This window comes from Otolemur garnettii, unplaced genomic scaffold, assembly GCF_000181295.1.
Source record: "Otolemur garnettii isolate 467f Iridium unplaced genomic scaffold, OtoGar3 scaffold00030, whole genome shotgun sequence".
Lineage (NCBI taxonomy): Eukaryota > Metazoa > Chordata > Mammalia > Primates > Galagidae > Otolemur > Otolemur garnettii.
This window is the reverse complement of record NW_003852425.1, coordinates 12732283-12738833: the sequence shown is the minus strand read 5'-3', so window position 1 is coordinate 12738833 and position 6551 is coordinate 12732283. Positions and strand designations below refer to the sequence as shown.

At 33.4% G+C, this 6551-nt stretch overlaps 1 non-coding gene across 1 annotated transcript; it reads right to left on the bottom strand.

Annotated features, from left to right (window-relative positions):
* Positions 1 to 5824: 5824 nt before the first annotated feature.
* Positions 5825 to 5927, bottom strand: LOC111725045. The gene has a single exon (XR_002773210.1). It is a non-coding gene; the product is annotated as a U6 spliceosomal RNA (small nuclear RNA).
* Between the last annotated feature and the right edge of the window lie 624 nt (positions 5928 to 6551).

Genomic DNA, 6551 nt, shown 5'->3' with positions numbered 1-6551 from the left:
TGTCCACCTGGTGTCCTTTCTTATGTTATTTATAATTATTTAAAACTCCCCACTAAGAGCTCCCTGCTGAGGAACAGCAGCAAGTGCCTGGAGAGAGATTTATACCTGAGCACCTGAACACACAAGTAACATGTGCATATAAGACCCCATATTTTGAATAATGAACATTTAATGAAGCTTTAATCAATCTTTAATATTTATTTAAACAATGAGCACGGGTTCCGCTTTTCTGTGGCATATGTACGTAGTTTTTAACTAACACTCCCAAATTGTATCAGTAATGTATCGTCTAATTTTCCAAATATTTATATCACATTTTCAGTATTTTAAAACATCTGTGTATTTCATCCTCAACACTAAAAATAGTGGTTTTGTCTAGTACATTACAGTTCTAACCACACAAATGTTCCCTGACCACACAATATCCTAGGTCACATAAAATAACTAACATGGATTTCTTTTTTTTATCATTATCTATGCCAGAAATAAGTACTGTCATGTCATCCGTTAGCACCAACATGCGTGTGAGAACCTTTTCCTCAGCAGTCAGGGTGCCTCTGTGCTGTTGATTTAATTCTGTTATTAGATAAATAATTTTCTCCACCTCTCATTTTTTTCCTCTCCTAGGAAATTATACCATTATTACCAGGTTGAGTAATGCTTATTTAGTTTTACGCTCTTGCCTGCTATTAATGACATAAATTTGTCAATTTTATACTGAAAAACATTTCCTGATTATTTTATACAACACACAAAAATCAATAACTTTAACAATAATCCCCACATTTTGTTTTGAAATGATGTGAAATCATAATGAGTATTTGTAATGTTGTATAATAGTTAGATACACAGGAAAAAAAACTGAATAGATGGCTGTTGTAATGCATATATTAATAATTCTTAAGATATTAATTTCTTCCTCTTACAACTTTTGGGCTGCTTACAGGAATATTAGTTTTATACACTGTTCACCTCACCACATTCATATTCAAATCATGTATTATCTGACTTCAGCTTACTATTTCACCTATAATTATTTTCATGAATATGATTATTTTATTAATATTATTATTTCTAGACATTATATGCTTTATTTAACAGGTTAAAAGTGATTCATTAGTTTGGGGGTTTGGAATAATTACATAATTTTTTTTTTTTTTGAGACAGAGTCCCACTTTGTTGCCCTCAGTAGAGTGCCATGGAGTCACAGCTCACAGCAACCACAAACTCTTGGGCTTAAGCAATTCTCTTGCTTCAGCCTCCCAAATAGCTGTGCTCAACTATTTTTTATTTTTCTTTTGAGACAGGGTCTCGCTCTTGCTCACACTGGTCTTGAACTTGTGAACTCAGACAACCACCCACCACGGCCTCCCAGAGTGCTAAGATTATAGGCGTGAGACATGGGGGTCCAGCCTAACATAATATTTTTAAAAACTCACAAATTTAAAAAGTGTGAATAATGGCAAATGATAAAAATATCAGCTGAAATAGTCTTTTGATTGAATGCTATTGAGGACAAAATGATCAATATGTACTTTATAGAGTCATAAAATTTCTAAACATGAATGGATAAATATATAGTAGAATTTGTATGGAAATTAATCTTTAATTAACTGCTAAAGATGTGTAACAAAAGTAAAGTATTTTTGTTCCTACCTGAGGTATATGTAAGTTGAGGGTCCATCACTGATCCAAGATAAGACGTGGTTGTTATTCCAAGAGCAAATGGTGTGAATTGCCCACAAATTAATAATTTCTTTAAGTGGTTGAATTTTCTCTACAAGTTGACCAAAGTAACTAACTCATTCGTAACAATTTTATTTCCAATATTTTATAGCATTTACTTTTAGCAATTCCGTTTAATATTTTCCAAGTTCACTTCGTAATTTTATACCATATTACCCTCCATCATGGCTTTCTTGAATTAAACGCAGGGAGTCTATTAAACTATACTGCCTGTAGTGGAAATTCATATCATACAAGTTGATGGCACCAGGTTAAAACTTATACTTCAGTCCAATAAAATAATACATTTATACAGATTATAAAATTTAATATGGTTTACATTTTAGAAAAAAAAAGTTTGTAATGTGGAATGACCTGGATAGCCTGGAAATATAAACCCTAAAATACATTAACTTGGCAAAACCTAGAAATCACTTAACTAACGTATGTCTAAAGCCATATGCACAGGATATAATAATGCTTAACTTTCAACTCTGAAAAACGAAGGTGTGACTAAACAAATAATTCACATTGTGCTTCCTGAGGAATTTTCAATATTATAAACATGTAAATAAGCTTGAATTCTGATTCAAGATTATTCATCTCAAATTTATGTTATACATAAGTATGTCAAACATTGGGTATAAAATCTCCAGTGCCACTATGTAGGAGGGGAAAGATAAAAATATGGATGAGAAAAAAACCTAAACCTGGTATACGATTTTTAATCAAGTATAGCTGACCATCTGTGCAAGTGAATGCTCATATATATATTTTTTGTTTATTCAAAACACTTCATTTAAGGTGTGCTCTCTACATTTACCTACTTCCAATTTTTCCCCAAAGGAATAGCCTTCCAAAAGAGCTCTCTCACATACATTTTGCCCAAAGTTTATAATTTAGTTTTCTTTTCCAATATTACTCTTTCATGTGAAACCATGGGCAATGATATTTATGTAACAGTAGGCAATAAGTGTTAAACCTCTCAAGCAAAAACTTTTAGTTTTCTTAAAATTCAGTTGAGTAAATTTTATTGTGAGAATAACATGAACAAGTTGCACTGGAAGGATGTCCCCTGTCCTCATGGCCTGGGTGGCCTGGAGTTCCCACTGTGGCATTTCTCCTGCCTGAACAAATAGAGACCCTGTCCACGGGGATCCCTCCCAATAAAAGCTACTTAATGCGTCATGCGGACTTTGGCTTCCATGCAGAAATTGGCCCAAGAAGAGTAAAACAAAGTTCTTCCCATAAACATGCTTCATAAATGAAGTATCCTAAGACCAATAAAAGTTTCAATGTCTTAGAACTTTTCAATCTACCATGAAAGATAGAATGTGGGCTGAAAGTCACCTATTCACCTAAAATTCTTTTGTAAAGTTAATAAAGGAATATATCCCTAGAAATTAAAACAAATCCTACCAATTTCTAAAGTTAGGCACATGTAAACTAATGTATAGTTACATTTAATAGTTAATTGTGAATTAACAATCCAATTGACACTAAACATCACAGAAAAGTAGACATTTTTATATCTAGTCCAGAAATATATAATTTAATGTATAGATTAAATTCCCTGCACACAATGTATCGAATTAAACCAAGATAAACATACAGGTGAGTATCCCTTATCCAAAATACATGGGGGCAGAATTATTTCATACTTTAGAGTTTTTTTCAGATTTGAGATTATTTGCCTCTACTTAATGATATCTTGGGTACTAAACCCAAATATAAACATGAAATTTACTTATATATTCTGTACACATGATACGCATAGTCTGAAGGTAACTTTATATAATATTTTAAATAATTCTGTGCATGAACTAAAGTTTCAACTTTATTTGACCAGTATCCATAACATGAGATTGGGAAGGAAAATTTCCACTTGTGTCATCACGTAGGGTTTTTGAATTTGGGGGCATTTCAAATTTTGGACTTTTTCAGTACAGGTGCTTAGCCTACAATGAATAAGATCTACTTGAGACATACCTTTTGAAGCAGTTGATTAAAAACCATCATGACCGTCTTTTTCACTTGGTTGAGTGAGAGTCTTGGACTGCATCTGTTGTATTGTCCTTGCCTAGATTACAAAGAGAATTAGTAGTAAAAATAATCTTATCTGTAAATATTAAAGGGACAGCATCATTCAGTAACCTCTCTCTTATATAAAAAGGAACATTTTTATGTTTACTTGTTCCCTCTTTACTTTTTAATCTAACCCGATTCTCTTTAGTATGATTTACATTACTGGATTCTTGTTTTTATAGATATCATCATTTGGTTTTAAAATTCAAATGCTTCCTGGCTCCTGTTTTTAATTTAGCTCATCACTTTCTTTGACATATTTGAATATCTTATTAAGAGGTCGCTATAGGCTTTTTGTTGTTGTTGTTTTTATGTTCAATTAGCTAAAAGCCATCAAATTCCCACTCTTCTTATGTAAGTGACTCAGGCATGTTACTGGGGTTAAGAACACTCATGCCTTTTACAGCAGCACTATCTCCCCCTGTATAGGATCAGCGTAACTGCGTGAGTGTTGTTATCCATTTAAAGATTATCAAGTAAGTCCCTTTGAAAGATTGCTTGCTACTCCAATTGATGTTTTTCAGACAGTTTATTGGATGGAATTTTACAGGAATTAGGACGCTGAAGTGGGAATGGCTTTTCTTGTATGAAAAGGGATGATCCAGCATTGCCTATATAAAATGCTCAAGGATTAAATTTTTGTGCAATTTCTACTATTCTTTTTATATTTTTACTATAAAAGAGACTCTTGTTATTTGTACCAGAGAAGGGCAGGAATCTGACATGATGTGCCACGCTGACACAACAGCTTCAGCTTTCAGTTTTTAAGTTGGCTCCATCAGAGCGGGATTGCACCAGGGAAGGCAGAAAGGCTGAAACTGTGACAGAATTAAAGAACATGTTGTTGCTTGAAGCGCTGTGATGTTAATTTACTACTCAGAAAATGCAACAAGCTTCTCTGAGGCTCACAGGCCTAGAGAGACAGGAAAAATGAAGGTACCTGTGTGGATAGCTGCTTAGCTAATTATGAGCAGAGGCTGATTAGAAATGGGCAAGGTGAGTCTCCTACCAAAGTTTTATTCCCTACACTTGTACCTCTGAGTCCAAATGTTGTCAGTGGTATAAAAACCCAATGATTTACAAGATAACCTCTGAATGTATAATACTTTCAAAATATGATTAGTGCCCATTAAAATTATAAATATATTAGAATTTGACAGATGGGACTTTAATAAGCTGGGCTCTCATAGGATTTCTGATATTCTGCTGTTCCTGGCTACGAACAGGAAACATCACATGGCACGTACTTCTTCATAGAACTCTCCAGTGGTTTCCGTTGCAACTGGAATAAATAGATCCATTTAGCTATGTTTTGCAAGAAATTTCATGTTCTCACTTATACCTACCTCTCTGATCTCCTTTCCTGCTCCTTTTCTACTCAATCATGACACTTTATTCCCACAAGCCTCTTTAATGTCCCTTAAACGTGCCCTGGGCTTTTACCTTGTGATTTCATTATCCTGGATTATCCTTCCACTAGGTCTTGGCGATGCTAATTCCTTATCTTCCAAGTCTCTGGGGAGACTTTTCCTGACCACAATGGCTGAAGCAGCTTTTTGTACACCTGTTTCCTCTTGTTACTTTTTACTACCTTCCACAGTTCCATTATTTGTCAGCACATATCAGTATCTAACATTTTATTTGTTAATATTTTTATTTTCTGTATTTCTCCTACCAGGATCTAAGTCCTAAAACCTAGGGCTCTATCCATCTCTGCAAGAACACAAAAATTGAATAAGATTTGATGGAAAATAAAGCCACTGCCAGTTAGTGTACTCATTTATAAACTTAGAAAAAGTCTCATATATATTTATTTTAAAATTTAATTTTAATTAAAATAATTATTAGGGTGGAAGAAAGAACAATGCCATAACAAATGTCTACAAGATTTTGTTGTTTGTATAGTACATGTACTCTTTAATTTATTCCACTAAATATTAAAGCACTAGTATATTTATAATGTTAATCCTTAAGTGCATCTTTTTTGTATTTTGTTCTGTTCTTTTTTTTTTTTTTTTAATATGGATCCTTCATGAATCTACATGTCATCGTTGCGCAGGGGCCATGCTAATCTTCTCTGTATCATTCCAATTGCTCTTTTTTTTTTTTTTTAGCAATTATATGAATCTTTCTAAAGGTAGAGTATAAATGTCTTAACACAATAACTAAGAAAATTGACATAAAGTCTATGTTAACCAGTTTGATGAAAATATTTCAAATTGTATATGAAAGCACCACACTGTACCCCATGATTGCATTAATGTACACAGGTATCATTTAATTAAAAAAAAATATGTTCTAAGTGGCAAAAAGGAAATGTCATTTCATTTGACCATTCTTCTGAGCTATAAGTTTTATTACCCCAAAAGTAAGTGTATTTAAATTTGAAATAAATTCTTTTGAGGATATTTATAAATAAAAACAACAATAAAATGCCACCTGGAATTTGTGTCATTGGGATCAAAGATGCCCACGTGCTGAGCGGTTGAGCAGGACTCACTGGTGGACATCTTTGATGACACTAATTCAGTTAGTCATCACAGCAACATGAGGGCAGCATTCTGTTTTCTGTGTCACAATTCAGAAAACGGAGATATGCAATGTTAAGTAAGACACTTATGTTGAAAAGGTAGTGAGTGGGAGAACCGAAACTATCCCCTGTGGCTTCAGAGAGTAAAGAGTTGATTCCAGAAAAGAGAAACAAACTGAAGCATCCTTCATTCCTTCACTTGCTAAAATCT